The following is a 16,802-nucleotide window of genomic DNA, read 5'->3' on the forward strand; positions in this document are numbered from 1 at the left end:
TCCACTTATGAGTGAGAACATGTGGTGCTCAGTTATTTGTTTCTGTGATAGATCACTGAGTATGATAGACTCCAAATCCATCCAAGTTGCTGTGAAGTCCATGATTTTGTCCTTTTTTATGGCTATGTAATATTCCACAGTGTATATGTACCATCTTCCAGTTCACTTTTCATGGGCGGCACGGTTGGTTCTATGTTTTTGCTATTGTGAATAGTGCTGCCATAAACACGTGTGAGCAGGTACCTTTTTGGTAGAAAGATTTGCATTCCTCTGGGTGTATTCCCAGAAGGGGGATTGCTGGATCGCATGGAAGGTCAATTTTTAGATTTTTTAGAAATTGCCACACTGCTTTCAGTAGAGGTTGACCTAGTTAGCACTGCCACCTACAGTGTAGAAGCGTTCCCTTTCCTCTGCACCCTCACCAGCATCTGTTGTTTTTTGAGCTATGAATGATGGCCATCCTGACTGAAGTTAGGATATAGTTTTGATTTGCATTTTGATTTGATTTGCATCACTAATCAGTGATGATTAGTGAGGCTGATCGTTTTTTCATGTATCTGTTGGCATTTCTTTTGAGAAGTATCTATTCATGTATTTTGCCCACTTTTTAATAGGGATGTTTGTTTTTTTCCTTTGGGATATTTGAGTTCTTTGTAAGTCCTTGATGTTAGATTTTTGTCAGATATAGAGTTGGCAAATACTTTTTCCCCTTATGTGGTTGTCTCCCCACTCTCTTGATTTCTTTTGCTTTGCAGAAGATTTTCAGTTTAGTGAGATCCCACTTGTCTGTCTTATCTCTTATGTCATGAGCTTTTGGGATTATGATCAGGAATTTATTGCCTATTCCAATGTCTATAAGGGTGTCTCCTGCATTTTCTAAGATTCTTATGGCTTGAGGGTTTACGTTTCGGTCTTTGATCCATTTAGAGATGATTTTTATGTGTTTGTTGCATTTTTAAGAAACAGACACATTTGTGAGGGTATGTGATAGGACCCAGTGCAGGCAGTGCAGCTGGGTCTGAAAAAGATTTGAAAGCAAAACAGAACAATCCCCGGGAAGCGAGCAGACCCTCTCAGTCCTTTCCTCAGGCAGCTGGACCGCTTCATTCTTCTCCCTCTGCAGGTTGAGTTTTCTGCTTTTGTACGGTTTTTTGAGCAGAGCTGCACACAGGGCCCAGGGTGATGAATCTCCAGGATAAACAGCAAAATTTTCAAGAGTTGTGTCCTGGGGTGATGCAAAGCACACCACAGGAAACTGATAAGGCTTCTGGCACTGGAGAATATTGCTGCAAAATAAATGAAGCAAAAGGCAGGGGAACATTGTAAAATGTGTGCATCTAAAATAAGAATAATCAAAGGAACAGAGACATAGGCAACTGACTACTTTATTCTATAATCAGTGCCATTTCATATAGTGCCTGTAGGATTATTTTTTAATTGGTAAACTGATTCTAAAGATTATTTAGAAGAGCAGGTAACCGCTCTTAATCTAGAAAACATTGGAATGAAGGTGAATGAGGGTGAGCTTGCCCTGTTACAGTGCCACAGAGATTAAATTTCCTAATTATATTATCTGTGAGCAACATGTTGACAAATGTTATTAAATGTGATAATTTTGTCCTTTCTGCCAAAAACAGAAGACATACAGAAACAATCAGAAGTCTTTTAAATTTGACAGTCAACGTGAATTCTGTCTGTGAGTTCTGCCTGCTTCTACAGACTGTTTGCTGAGCAGTTTCCGGATCTCACATAATTGGTAAAAGAGTAAATATAATTGAAAAAATAGTGAGGTGGAAACTAGAGAAGGAAGATTTCAGGCGATTATCATTGTCAATGGGATACAAACGCGAGTCTGATTTCAGAATGGCATGCATTTATTGTTTCTCTAGTCATGTGTTCAGGAAGTAGTTATAATGCAGAGGAGTTTCACAGACCTACTGATTGCAAGCAGAAAGAGAGTGGGTTTTCCCTTCTTTCTTCTTCAGCCAAAGACAAATTCCATGAGTTATAAGAATTTTGGAACAGCCTTGTCTCTACTTACTTGAGATACTTGGGGGGGGGGGGGGAGAATGGCAGCTATTGCCTGTTAAAGATGTTTCTCTAACAATACTGGAAAGCAGAATTTGCTCAAAACCCATGGTTGCTTATGGAGAAAGTTGTTTGTTTTCTGCTACCTGTTGCAGAAGTGACAAGCCTGCAGGTATATTTATGTGACGTTGCTCTAAAGAGTCTCCTGCATTCAGTTGCAAGAACGATGCTGCAATTAGCACGCATACCATGCGAGTGAGATGCTGATTAAAAACGCAGAGTTTATTTTGTTACCCTGAAAAATCATATTGCTTCACTGCCAAATTCCTAGATTCAGGTTTTAAGAACCTGTAGAAGGTATTGAGGTACATTTTGACCCAATTGGTATAAAGAAATTATTCTCTTTCCACTTTGCTCCTCCCTGCTCTAGACTGGCTTTTTATTTTTCTGTATTTGAAAGATTGTGTTGGGGTCAACTCTCCCACGAAGGCCTATTATGAAAGAGCCAATGGAGAAAGACTAGATTCTCCTTGTTTGATAGTTCCTAATGTTTTGATATATCCAGCCAACCATCTGCAACCGCAAACTCCCTGCTGAAAAACTAGTGGGAGACGAAGAATAGGAAAATAGCAAAGGAATCACTATGTGAGTGTAAGAGTTTTTGGCAGCAGAGTGAATTGAGACCATAATTCTCTTCGGAAACCAGTCTAAAACATAACTATTCACAACGAACATGAGATTAAAAGCATGGTGTAGTGGTGACCCAACAGGAATGTGAATTATTACCCAGGACATGCAGAGACCTGTGGATGAACTGTGTGTCTAGATTTTTTCCTCCAACTTTCCTGAAAGTAAGTTAACTTCTAAAATTGTGGTTATTTTGCACGTAGAAATATAATGTAAGAGTAGAAATTGGAATGCCGAGCATTTGGGGGGAAATGACCAAATGCCGTAAATGATTAATGAGTAATTTTGACTTTTCAAATCATTTGAGCATTTTATTTTGTATAACTAAATAACCAGTTGGGGAACTAATCATGTCCATTTTTACCCCATGACTAAAGTATGTTTGGACAGACAGCATATATTATGGAATAGGCTGCTAGATAAGTTGAAAGGAACTTGATGTTGCTTCTTTGCAAGTATGAGCTATTTCCAAAGTTATTTGAATTACTTATTACTTGTTGTTCATTTTCATACTTAGTTCCAGAAAAGTTGTAAGCATTGCAGGATGTACAGGATGCATGGGTTTCTGAGTTTCAAATTGTCTTTAATTGGCTTGAGAATATTTTCATCAAGAAAACTCGGGGAAATATTTTTATTGACCTTGTCTGTTACCCTGCATAAGAATCTTAATCTAACTTGTTGCACAATACATTTGTACTCCGAGCAACAGAAATTTCATCTGACTGGGAAATTACTACTTTTATAACCAATTTATTATTTCTAAATTACACAATTTTCAATCCTGTGCCACTTGACCTAACTAAATGTTTCATGCTCTGATGGTGTATAGCATTTTTTTCCTGATATTTACACCAAGATGTTCAATGGGGGAAAAAAATCAGTTTTCACACACTTGGAAACAAATAAACACATTCATGACAATTAGATTGTGTAACTGTTTTGTGTTCCACAAATATTTTCCAGCACATATAAGACATGAGTTCACAGAAAGAAGGAGGAACACTTTCAGGTACTGAGGCTCTCCACAGTGTTGATTTCTTAGTTAGAAAGATTGTACTTCTGTGTGAGTCGGGGTTTCCAGACTGTCACAACCTGCTCTGATGGCATTATTATTAGGAGCTCATCGACATTGCTGATGGATCTCTTTGCTCCCTCCTGGACAATTCGTAAACACAAATTCATGCAACCCTCTGTTCTGTGAATGAGGTGCATCCTAAAAGGAACCCCCAACAATTAGGCTGTCACACTCCCCCTTTTTCTTTTCTCCTTTTGTCAACTTTCTGTTGCTGTTGTAACAAATGACCACAAGCCTAGTGGCTTAAAACAAAACAGATTTATCATATCTCAGTTCTGGAGGTCGGAAGTACGATGCGGGTCTCACTGGCCTAACAACAAGGTTTTGACAGGGTTGCGTTTCCTTTTAGAGATTGAGGGAAGAATCTGCTTTCTTGCCTTTGACAGCTTCTAGAAGCCTTATCCAGTCTTTGGCCCATGGCCTTTTTCCTGCCTCCTCAAAGCCAGCAACAGCAGATGGAGTCCTTCTGACACTGCCTCACCCTGATCTCTTTGCCTCCCAATTTCACTTTTTAGGACCCTTGCGATTACATTGTGTCTACCCAAATAATCCTGCATCATCTCCCTGTTTTAAAGTCAGCTAATCCTTCCTTCTGTCTGCGACCTTAATTAATGTGTAATGTCTGCCGTGTAATGTCATAGATTCACAAATTTCAGAATTAGAACGGGACCATATTCTGCTCACTACTTTTCTCTTCAACGATTCTTTGTCTTTCAGACTTAAATAGCAGCACAGTAGACACTGCGATAATGATGGAGCCAGGCCTAAACTCCATCTCTGGCAACAACTCCCTGGGGCTGCTTGAGCACGTTATCTTCCCATTTGGGCTGCCTCAAACACCAGAAGGGGTCAGCATCCTCATGGCTTGCTCAGTCTAGGATCCAGGAGCAACCACATCAGTAAAACGATTTGAGAGCCAATTCACAACATTATGGGGCAACCCTTTCGGGCCCCCTCCCGCTGTGAGAGATTTTCTGTCCTCTCAATAAATCCTGCTTTAAAACAAAACAAAAACCTTATGATGTCCATCCCCGTTCAGTGTGGCACTGAAGGAGGACACCGCTGCCATGGAAACCCAGGTCTTTTCAAATAATTCTATGAAGATTTGCTAAAGACTTGGCCCGTGTATTGGGAAGTGACAGTCTGATTGACAGGTGGATCTGTGTGTATGCCCGAAGGGTGCTCTCTCTCTTTCTGTGTAGGACTGGGCCCTTGTGTGAGTTATCCCAAGGCCAGGGCTGAGCCTGTAAGAAGGCAGGCAAAGGTGACTGACTTTCGCTGACAACAGCAGAGCGACATTGTTGCCTGCAAATAATTACCTCTATTTTGACTTCAATAATGTACTGTTAGAATGAGGGACCTGCTCAAGGACTTATTTATCTGTTATTTTCAGCTCATCACCCCTTATCCCTATGTCACCCCTCACACATCCACCTGCGCATGGGTGAGTTAAACCATCAAGGACCTGAAAATCAGTTTAGATGCTCTTCTCTACCAGCAGTAGAAGTGAGAGATCTACTTTGCAAGAATCAAGTCTGTCTCTAATACTTCCATGCCTGTCCCTTTACCCAGCAGACCTTTCCACAATAATTGCATTTTCATGACGAAATTTTCCCAACAGAAAGTGCTTTCACACCACTGAAAGCTAGTTAAAAACGATGAGTTTCAAATCTCCCTCCCTCTTGAGAGTGTCTTGGGAAAATCTCCACCAAACGTGTGATACAGGTCTGGCTTTTATTTCTGTACATCTTCATGACCACAGATTCAACTGTTCCAAAATAACAGTCCCCTAGCCAAAATGATAAGGCCCTTAGCCTTCTACTCCAGTTCCTTCTCACTTTATCCTGCACAGCACATCCTATCCACTTAGGTTTCACTTTGTACAGTAGACTTTGTCATCGTTCCAAGGAATGAAGGATGAGGAGTTGAAATATATAGGGCAAAATATTCAGGCTTTTATTTCCTTATTTTCTCTGAAATCTATCATCTAACAGAGATTGTAGAGCATTGATACAATTTCTTTGAGGACTGTCTGATAGAATTTCCCATGAAACCACTCACTGGTGAACCACCAGTAATGCTTTCTGCTTTGGAAAATTATTAATTATCGATTCCATTTTTTTAATAGATACTGGCCTATTCAGATTGTCTATTTCTTCTCATGTGAATTTTGGCAGATAGTGTCTTCCAAGGAATTGGCTCATTGCTTCTTGATTATCAGATTTGTGGGTGTAGAGTCGTCCGTAGTATGCCTTAATTATCTTCTTAATGTCTATGGGATCTACAATGATGCCTTCTCTTTCATTTCCAATATTATTAATTTGAGTTCTCTTTCTTTCATTCTTAGCCTGGGTAGAAGCTTACTAATTGTAACAACATTCTCAAAGAACTAGCTTTTGGTTTCCTTGATTTTTTCTATTGATTTCCTACTTTTGATTTCATTGATTTCTACTCTAATTTTTACTATTTGTTTTCTTTTGCCTACTTTGAATTTAATTTGCTATTCTTTTTGTAATTTCTTAAAGTATATGTTTAGATGATTGATTTCAGATTTTTCTTCTTTTCTTATATATATTCAATGATATAAACTTTCCCTACCATATCCCACAAATCTTGATAAGTTGTGTTTTCATTTGTATTTAGTTCAAAATATGTTTTAATTTGTCTTGAGATTTTTTTTTCTTTGACTTCTGTGTAATGTAGAAGTATATTGTATAATCCCCAAGTATTTTGGGTATTTTTCAGCTATCTTTCTTTTATTGATTTCTAGTTTAATTCCACTGTGGTCTGAGAGCATACGTTGTATGATTTCTATCATTTCAAATTTGTTGAAGTGTGTTTTATGATCCAGAATATGGTCTATCTTGATGAATGCTGCATGTGAGCTTGAGAAGGAGGTATACTCTGCTGTTGTTGGATGAAGTAGGGCATAGATAAATGCTTATTTTTCCCAGCTCTTTGGTTGTATTACTGTGTTCAACCATGTCTTTACTGGTGTTTTTGACTGCTGGTCTATCCTTATCTGATAGAAGGGTGCTGAAGTCTTCAACTGTAATCATGGAATCATCTGTTTGTCCCTGCAGCTCTATCAGTTTTTGCCTCAAGTATTTTGTCATTCTCTTGTCAAGCACCTACATGTCAAAGACTGTTATGCCTTCTTAGAGAATTTGTCCCTTTATTATTATGTAATGTCATTTTTTTTTTTTTTTTGAGTTGGAGTCTCACTCTGTCACCCAGACTGGAGTGCAATGGCCACTCCCGACCACCGCAGCCTCGACCTGCTGGGCTCTGGCGATCTTTCTGCCTCAGCCTTCCAAGTAGCTGGAATTACAGGCGTGTGCTACCACGCCCGGCTAATTTTTGATTTATTGTAGAGATGAGGTCTTGTCAAGTTACCCAGGCGGGCCTTGAACCTGCGGGCTCAGGCAATCCACTCACCTCGGCCTCCCAAAGTGCTGGGATTACAGGCTGAGCCACCAAGCTCGGCCGTAATGTCATTCTTATCTCTGTTAACTTTCTTTACCTTGAAAGAAAAGTCCGCTTTGTTTTCAGAAGTCTGTTCTGTCTGAAATTAATATATGATGATTAGTGAGGTTGAGCATTATTTCTGTCTGAAATTAATATATGATGCTTATTGAGTTTGGCTACCCACATGTCTTCTTTTGAGAAGTGTCTGTTCATGTCTTTTGCCCACTTTTTAATGGGACTGTTTTTATTTTTTCTTTCAGCACATTTATGTTCCTTGTTGATTCTGGATGTTAGGCCTTTGTCAGACATACAGTTGGCAAATATTTTTTCTCATTCTGTGTGCTGTCTCCCCGCTCTCTTGACGGTTTCTTTTGCTTTGCAGAAGTTTTTCAGTTTGATGAAGTTCCACTTGTCTACTTTATCTCTTATGGCATGGACATCTGGGGTTTTGATCAGAAGTTGTTTGCCTACTCCAATTTCTGTACGGGTGCCTCCTGTGTTTTCTAAGATTCTTAATGTCTGAGGTTTTATGTTTAGTCTTTAATCCATTTAGAGTTGATTTTTGTGTATGGTGATAGGTAGAGGTCTTGTTTTCATCTTCTGCATGTGATCAGTCAGTTTTCCCAGCACCATTTACTGCATAGTTTCTCCTTTCCCCAGTGATTGTTGGTAGAGGCTTTGTTGAAGATGAGCTAGTTGAGAAATTGAGGTTTTGCTTCTGGAACCTCTATCTTATTCCATTGATTATATGCCTGTTCTTGTACTAATACCAGGATGTTTTGATTACTGTAACCTTATAGTAAAGTTTGAAGTCTGGAATTGTGATACCTCTTGCTTTGTTTCCTTTGCTAAGGACTGTTTTGGCTATTCGTGGTCATTTATGTTTCCATATGGCTCTCTGTACTGTCATTTCCAGGTCTGAGAATAATGATGTTGGCAATTTAATGGGTATTGCGTGGAATCTGTAGATTTCCTTTGGAAGAATGGCTATCTTAGCAATGTTGATTCTTCCTATCCATGGGCATGGAATTTTTTCCCTTTTTTTTTTTAGAGTCTCACTCTTTGCCCAGGCTGGAGTGTAGTGGCATGACCATGGCTACTGCAGCCTTGACCTGTTGGGCTCAGATGACCCTTCTACCTCAGTCTTCCAAGTAGCTGGAACTACAGGCATGCGCCACCACATCCAGCTAATTTTTTATTTATTCTAGAAACAAGGTCTCACCATGTTGCCCAGGCTGGCTTCAAACCCACAGGCTCAGGCAATTCTCTCACCTCCACCTCCCAATGTGCCAGGATTATAGGCGTGAGTCACAGTGCCCAGCTTTATTTTTCCATTTGTTGTGTCTTTTTAGAATTCTTTGAGCAGTGTTTTATAGTTTTCCTTGTAAAAGTCTTTCACTTCTCTGGTTAGGCACATCCTGAAGTATTTAAATTTTTGGTGTCACTGCTATTGTTAATGGGATTACGCTTTTTATTTGGTTCTCTGCTTGTTTTTGGTTGATGTATAAGAATGCGACAGCCTTTAGCAATTTATTTTGTACCCTGAGATTTTGCCAAAGTTCTTAATCAGTGCAAGGAGGTTTTTGACATATTCCCTTGGATTTTCAAGGTATAGAATCATATCGTCAGCAAAGAGGAATAACTTAACTTCCTCTTTTAATATTTCAATGGCCCTGATTTCCTTCTCTTATCTAATTGCTCTAGCTAGGACTTCCAACACAACGTTGAACAGGAAGGGTAAAAGCGGGCAGTCTTGTCTTATTCGGGTTTTCAGGGGAAATGTTTCTAGTTTCTGTCCATTTAGCAATATCCTGGCTGTGGATTTATTGTAGATGGCACTTATTATTTTGAGGTATGTTTCTTCTATTCCTAGATGTTCAAGTGTTTTTATCAAGAAGGGATGCTGGATTTTGTGAAAAGCTGTTTTGGCATCTAATGATATAATCATATGGTGCTCGTTTTTACATCTGTTCATGTATTTAATTACATTTATGGTCTTGCGGATATTGAACTAGCCTGAATCCTGAGGATGAAACCTACTTGGTAATGGTGATAATTGTTGAGAAGTATTGCTGGATCCAATTTGCTTGAATCCTGTTGAGAATTTTTGCGTCTATGTTCGTTAGGAATATTGGCCTGTAGTTCTCTTTTTTTTGTTGTTGTATCTTTAATTGGTTTAGGTATCATCATGGTTTTAGCTTCATAAAATGATTTGGGGAGAATTCTGCCTTTTCAATTGCCTGGAACACTTTCAGTAGGGATTGGTATCAGGCCCTCCTTATATGTTATGTAGAATTCTGCTGGAAAGGGTTTTGCTTTTTTTTTTTTTTTGGTAGGTAATTTTCTTATGATGGAGTAAATTTCCTGGATTGTTATTAGCCTACTTAGTGTCTCAATGTCTTCTTGTTTCAACCTTGGGAGATTGTGTGATGTCAGAAGTGGAGAAAGCCCTCTATTTCATTAAGTTTGTCAGGTGTGCATAGTAATTTCTGATAATCTTGCATTTCTTTGGGGTCAGTTGTGATTTTAACTTTTGCATTTCTGATTGTGTTTATTTGCAATTTGTCTCTCTTTTTCTTGGTCATTCTGGCTAGGAGCCCATCAATCTTGTTTATTCTTTCTAAGAATAGTTTTTTATTTTGTTGATTTTTAAAATGATATGTTTGTTTTCTATGTCCCGTATTTGGACTTTTACTTTGGTGATCTGGATTCCTCTGCTGAAGTTAGGGTTTTGGTGGTCTGGTCTTTCCAACTCCCTTAGGTGATTGACTAGTCTGTCAACTTGTTCTCCATTTTTTTGATGTGTGTTCACAGAAACATAAATTCCCCTCTTAGAACTGATTTCATGGCATTCCTGAGGTTTTGGTAAGATGTTTCTTTGTTTTGATTTGTTTCCAGGAATTTTTAATTTATGCTTTGATTTCTGTGTTGACCCAGGAGTCAATCGGCATCATGCTGTTTAGTGCCCATGTCTTTGTGGTTTTAGGTGGAATTTTGTTGGTGTTGATATTTATTTGTATTCCACTATTTTCTAAGAAAGTGCATGGCAGTACTTCAATCTTATAAAATTTGTTTATGTTTGATTTATGAATGAAGATGTGATTGATATTGGAGTACATTCCATGTGGTGATAAGTAGAATGTTTATTCTGTGGTTGTTGAGTGGAGTGTTCTGTACATATCTAAGTCCATTCGGTCAAGTGTCAAGTTGAAGTTCTGGATCTCTTTGTTGACTTTTTTGCCTTGATGATCTATCTAGGTTTAGTGGGGGGTATTTATGTCCCCAGCTATAATAGTGTTAGAGCCAATGTATTTTTTTAGTTTACTTATTAGTTGCTTTATAAATACTGTTGCTCCTATGTTGGGTGTATATGTTTAAGTTAGATATTTCTTGTTGATGTATTGAAACTGCTATCATTAAGTTGTGTCCTCCAATATCTTTTTAAATTTTGATAGCTTAAAGATTGTTTTGTCTGATATTAAGATTGCGACTCCTGTCTCCTTTTGTGATCCATTCATCTGGAAATTCACTTTCCATCCTCTAATTTTGAGTCTGTGTGCATTCCTTGTGATAAAATGAGTTTCCTGGATGTAGCAAATAATTGGGTCTTTTTTTTTTTTTTTTTGAGTTGGAGTCTTACTCTGTCACCCAGACTGGAGTGCAGTGGCCGCTCCCGGCCACCACAGCCTCGACCCACTGGTCTCCAGCAATCCTTCAGCCTCAGCCTTCCGGGTAGCCAGTATTACAGGCTTGTGCTACCACGCCCGGCTGATTTTTTGATTTATTGTAGAAATGAGGTCTTGCTGCCCAGGCGGGTCTTGAACCCGCAGGCTCAGGCAATCCACTCACCTCAGCCTCCCAAAGGCGCAGGATTACAGGCTGAGCCACCAAGCCCGGCTGGGTCATTTTTTTTAAATCCAATTTGCCATTCTGTGTCTTTTCAGTGGTGCATTTAGTTCATTCATGTTCAGGCTGATTATTAAAATGTGATTGTTTGTGCCTATCATGAGATTCTTATAAGGTTTTTTTCTTTGTTTCCTTTTAACTTTTGGGTTGAAATATGTGTGTGTTTTCAAGTTTGCAGTCACAATGTGTTCTCTGTGGATTCTATGCTCTCCTGTTCTTTTGGGAAGTGTGTGGTCATGCTTTTTTTTTCTTTCTTCTGTGATTAATACCTTTCTCCTTTAGAGATGGTCTGGAAGCTGTGAAGTCTCTTAGTGATTTGATATCTAGGAAGAATTTTTATTCTCCATTGTTGATGAAGCTGAGTTTGACTAGGTAGAAAATTGTTGGTTGAAATTGTTTATCTTTGAGTACTTTGAGCATTGGACTCCAGTCCCTTCTAGCATGTAGTGTTTCTGCTGATAGGTCTGCTGCTATTCTGATTGGTTTTCCCCTGCAGGTAGTCTGACTTTTCTCTTTTACTGCCTTTAGGGTTTTTTCTTTTGAGCCTACTTTGTGTAGGTAAATTACTATGTGTCTAGGGGTTAATTCTCTCACCTGATGTCTTGTGGAGGTTCTTGTATCTCTTGTGTGTGGATGATCCCATCTCTGGTGAGATGGAGAATGTTTTCTTAGATACCTCCTGGAATACTCTCTCCAAGGTGTTCTCCATTTCACTTTCTTCTTCTGGGATACTAATTAGATGTAGGTCTGTCCTCTTGATATAATTGCACATCTTTTGGAGGCTTTGTTCTTTCTTTCTGAGTTTTCTCTCTATGTTTTTAACAGATTGAGTTAATTCCATGTTTTTTGTCTTCAAGTTTTGAGACTCTTTCTTCTGCTTGATTAATTCTACTTTCCATGCCTGTCATCTTGTTATTCATTTCCTGGATGCATTTTTTTTATTGCCAAAATCTCTGTTACAAGTTCTTTCAGTGTTGCATCTTGTCTTTCTTGAGTCTTATTCACTCTTTCCATTCATTCCCTAATCCCCATTGTATTCTGGGACCAGTTGTTGGTGGCTTCTGTTGCTTGGGTTCTGAGATCTGATTTTTCAAGCACTTTCTCTGTTACACTGGAATCACCTGTGCTCTTCCATTGATTTTTTTTCCCCATTTCTGTCAGATCTCTTACTGTTCTCTTTAGTTCCATTAATCAGTGGCAGTGGGAGAGGTTTACACCTCTGATGTTTGCTCAGTCCTCTATTCTCCCCTGATCAGGGTTCTGGATTTGTTCTATTTTGAAACAGGGCTGTGGGTGGGAAGTTTTGCTATCTCTTGGAGTTTGGGGAGTTGAATAAGTTGGAGGTTGGGGATTTGCAGAAACTACTTGCAAATCCCAATGTCCACAGATTGTGGTATGGGTTCCCTAAGACCCACTCTCCACCACCACTCTTTATGATGATGCAGTGGTTACATGTGTGCATCCCTGCATCCAAGATACAGTAATAGTAATGAAGGGAACAGAGGAAAGTAGAATGAAATAAGCTGGGCAAAAAAACACAGAAAAACAAAAGCAGAAGCCAAAGCAAAAAACAACTAAACACACAAACAAAAACCAAAACAAACTGGAAAGAAACAAAGCAAAAGAAACCAACAAACAAACTCCAAAAAAGGAAAACCACGCACACACACACACACACAAAACATGAAATGAAAGGAGAAGAAAAAAAGGAATTTGAACCCTAGCACATATATTCACATAAACATTAAACTAAAAAAAAGAGAACAAAAATGAACAAAAAAAAGCCCGAAAGATAAACACTCAATCTTTCATGTAAACACATAAACAGAACACAAAAAAAGAAAGATGAAAGAAAGATTAAAAAGAATAAATTTTTTAAAAGATGGGGGTAATACAGATTGAACACTCACATGTACATTCATGCACAAAGGGAAAAGAAAAAAAATAGAAAAACAGAAAACACAAAAAAACAAAAGAAAACCTGCCCTCTTGTGCCAGGTTCTGTCATTTTTCCTCTCAGCTGCTCACAGGTAAGCCCCTCTGCTGTCTCCTTCAGAGCTGTGGTCTTATTCACAATTTCCCTAGTGTCCAGCCAGGGTAAGGAGGAGGAGACAGTGGGGGTGGGTGGAGATTCAGTCCTCCCTTCCCACTCTTGTGTGGTCAGGGGGATCCCCTCCAGGGGGAAGGCATGGGATTGTCTCTTCTTCAGATACTGATGGGGGGCACCCTGGCCAGGCTTTTCCTGGAGTAGAGTCCTTCTATCTCAGCTGACGTCCAGCCTCTGGCTGGATTATTCCCTCTTAGTTGTGCCCTAGCCATGTGGGTCTGTCATTCAGAGGAATGCTGGGGAACATGGGGTTGGGTCAGTTTTGGAGTCACCACCGAGCTCTTCAGGGGTCTTTCCCATTCTTTTCTGGTCATACGCTTTGTCCCTTGGCTGAACCAGGGTAGAAGGTGGAGCGCCTGAGACTCAGCACTCATCCTGTTCCTCCATATTTATGCTTTTGGAATATTCCCTCTTGGTCATGATTATCTCCTGAGTAGTCAGTCTACCAGTCACAGAGATCTTGTCTGTCACTCCGTAGTGAGGAAGCCAGAGCACTTTCCTGCCTAGTTTTCAAGATGGCGGCAGGGTGCCTGTTTTGTCTTCTCCAGGGAGGCTCTGCCTCTGGCCTTCCTCATTGTGGCCTCTGTGACCTCACTGTGTCTGCCAGGCCCTGCAGTGGTGAGGCAGAGCCTGGAGCCGACAGTGACTCCCGGCAGCTTCTTGTGAGGAATGACTTTGCTGGTTTTTAAGAAATGACACAGCTTCTGCACCCTGGGAAGCAGTAAGGTCCAAGCAGAACAGCTGCAACACCAGCCGCTTCACCAGGACAGCCCTGGCCACTGGCTCCTGAGTTCCCACTCAGACAGCCACTCACACGCCCACTTACAGACATAGATGCGAAATTTTCCGTACACTCACTCACTCACTTTGGGACTCACATAGTCTAATGGGCTCCGCTGCGGTCTTCTGCCTTTCTTCCTGTTAGTGATTTCTATGTGTTGTCCTTTGTTCCATTATTTTCTTTATTCCTATTTTTAATTCACATTTTCCTGCTTTTTGTAACTTTTAGTCTTTTATATGATTCCATGTACTTTATTAGAATAGCATATTTACTCATTTTTTTACTTGTCTTTATGGCTGTCCTGGAGTTTGCAATACACATTTACAACTAATCAAAGTTACTTTTAACTAATACTGTATCTCTTCACAGGTAGTATAAGTACCTTATAATAACAATGTTGCCTGTGTTGTTAATGTCACTGACACATAAGCATATATATGTATAGGATATGAGAAGGGATGGGCTATAGATTTGGTCAAATTTATGTCCAAATCTGGCAGGGCCTCTGAATCCAAACAACATGAGAATGCACAGAGCTTTAGAGGGTCTTTCTAGTTTTCTGGTCCTCTTTCACTGTTGCTTAAAAAAAAAAAACTAAGGTGAAGAAAGTATAGTTAGGCTATTTTATTTTCTTTGTACCTTGGGTTCTTTTAGATTTCTCTTTTTCTATCCAACCCATACTGTTATGTACATTTTATAGGTTTTTTTTCCTCCCACTTTTGCAAATACTCTTCTTGGTAGGCTTACCTTCTCTGTCTATTCATACTTTAGATGAAATCACTTGCCATGGATATGGGAACAGTGCTGGTGGATCTTTCTACCTTTCATGGGTTTGAGTTCTTAGGAATTCAGCTTATCAATGGCTCCGTGAATCTTTTGGGTTTTGCTAGTGCCAAGAAAAATAAGTTTGAAATTTTGTTTAGATTATTGTTGTTTCAATCAGTGTAAAGGTGTTTCACATCCTTCTCTATCCTAAACTAGCAGATGAGGAAAAAAAGAGATTGCACAAAGGTAGATGCTACTTCCCCCATCTCCCTGACATTCCACAGTGTGGGACCAGACCCTACGGTTCTGTCTTCATCATCACAGGTCATTACAAGGGGAGAGATACCGTGTGTTTTAGTGCTTTTCAAATAATTCTAGATTAATATACACATTTTGGTCAGGAAAACTGAAGACCTCTCACAGGTGTTCTCCTTAATTTGAAGCAACGTCTAATAATTTGGCTGACATTTCAGGGGAGGAGTAAATCTGTGGTTTGAGGTTAAAACATTTTCTAATTTTATTACAAAAAATATTTCTTCAATGTTCTTTTTAATTTTGGCCATCTTGTAGATTTTTACAGAGGAAATTGAGCAAATGACATTTTTTCACTTCCACTTGGAAGTTCTCCAACTGATTTTTGTTCTTATGTAAGCTGTTTACTCCCTCCTGAGCTTCCCAATCCCAACTTAATTCATAGAGACTTTTTCTTTTAACCTTTAATTCCAAAACTATCCTTTTTAGGTTATTATATTTGGTACGTGGATAGACATTTTGGGAAACATAGATATCCTCTCACTGTCCTGAAAAACTAATTTTCATTGTACTTTTAACAATGTATTTTATTCAATGCATTGTCTACAATGTATTTCTTCTTATTTATGGATATCTCTTTATCAAATGTCTTACTATGCATTATTTTTTTCTCTTCATTATATGCATTTTTATCCTTCATTACTTTCACATGTGTTTTACTTTTCTTTGAAAATTTGGGAGGATGACAAAATTTCCTCCATATCTTTGGAAGATTTTGTATTATTTACTGACTTCAATAAAAGTTTTAAGAGAGTTATCTGCTTTTTACTTATTTTTGCCTTTCTTTCTTGAATTTTATTGGTGTCATTAAATATTAGATTTAAACACTTTCCATCTGATTCTTACAATACATTTTTTTTTCCTAAAACTTCTGCATTTCTCTTCCTCTTGAGGGTAATCTTCCTTTTCTTGTGTTCCAGGTTCCTAGGGTGTCTGAGAAGGACTGCACCCACAGCCTGAGGGGAATCCCCCCACAACTCCTCACTGCCTGCACTACCTGGTAGAAACTCCCGCACTGAACAGATCACTGGCCTACACAGCACCGTTCATTGGTTGCGAGTAAGGTCTCCAGAGTTACAGCCCTGGTTCTGCCACCATTAGCTGTTTTGGGCAAGTCACTTTGTCTCTCTGGGTCTCGTTTTCTTCATCCGTATTATGGGAAGAATAACAGGATCTGTGGCAAAGGCTTATTGTGAAGATTAAACAAATTAATTCTTATAAAACATTTGGAATTACTTAGATCAGAGGAAATCCTTATCAAATGTTAATTAATATTTTCTCTTCATTAACCTGCACTCAAACTCACCCCAGGCTGTCTCTTTCCAGTCATAATGAACAATATTAAATTCTCGGAATTTTCCATGACATGTTCTATCTACTTGCCTTATTATCCTAGCACTTTTGGGGGACTTTGCTGATAAAAGGTCAATAAAGGGTTGAGATAATGGTACTCGAGATCATGGCACAAGAATGATTGGTTCAAGTAGTTTCTATCTTATTTTGGATATTTATTTTCTTTAATTTCTAACTCTTTCTTCACACCCAATCTCCATTTCTGTTTCTCACTGTCAAAGGTAAACCTTTTGTTGTTCTTGATGTTGATCCTTTAGTTCTTTCTTTCTTTCTCTCTTTCTTTCATCTATCTATCTATCTATCGGGGTTGAAGGTTTTTA

At 38.9% G+C, this 16,802-nt stretch overlaps 1 protein-coding gene across 1 annotated transcript in view; it reads left to right on the forward strand.

Annotated features, from left to right (window-relative positions):
* Positions 1-2,748: 2,748 nt before the first annotated feature.
* The window catches only part of LOC103263352 (ATP-binding cassette sub-family A member 9-like), a gene marked incomplete at its 3' end in the record, with an annotated part of 43,992 nt that continues 29,938 nt past the window's right edge, over positions 2,749-16,802 (forward strand). The window contains exon 1 of the mRNA XM_008061034.1: positions 2,749-2,883. The remainder of the gene's footprint in view (positions 2,884-16,802) is intronic.

The sequence above is a fragment of the Carlito syrichta genome, unplaced genomic scaffold (genome assembly GCF_000164805.1).
Source record: "Carlito syrichta isolate Samal-C Ts95f unplaced genomic scaffold, Tarsius_syrichta-2.0.1 Scaffold304923, whole genome shotgun sequence".
Taxonomy (NCBI): Eukaryota; Metazoa; Chordata; class Mammalia; order Primates; family Tarsiidae; genus Carlito; species Carlito syrichta.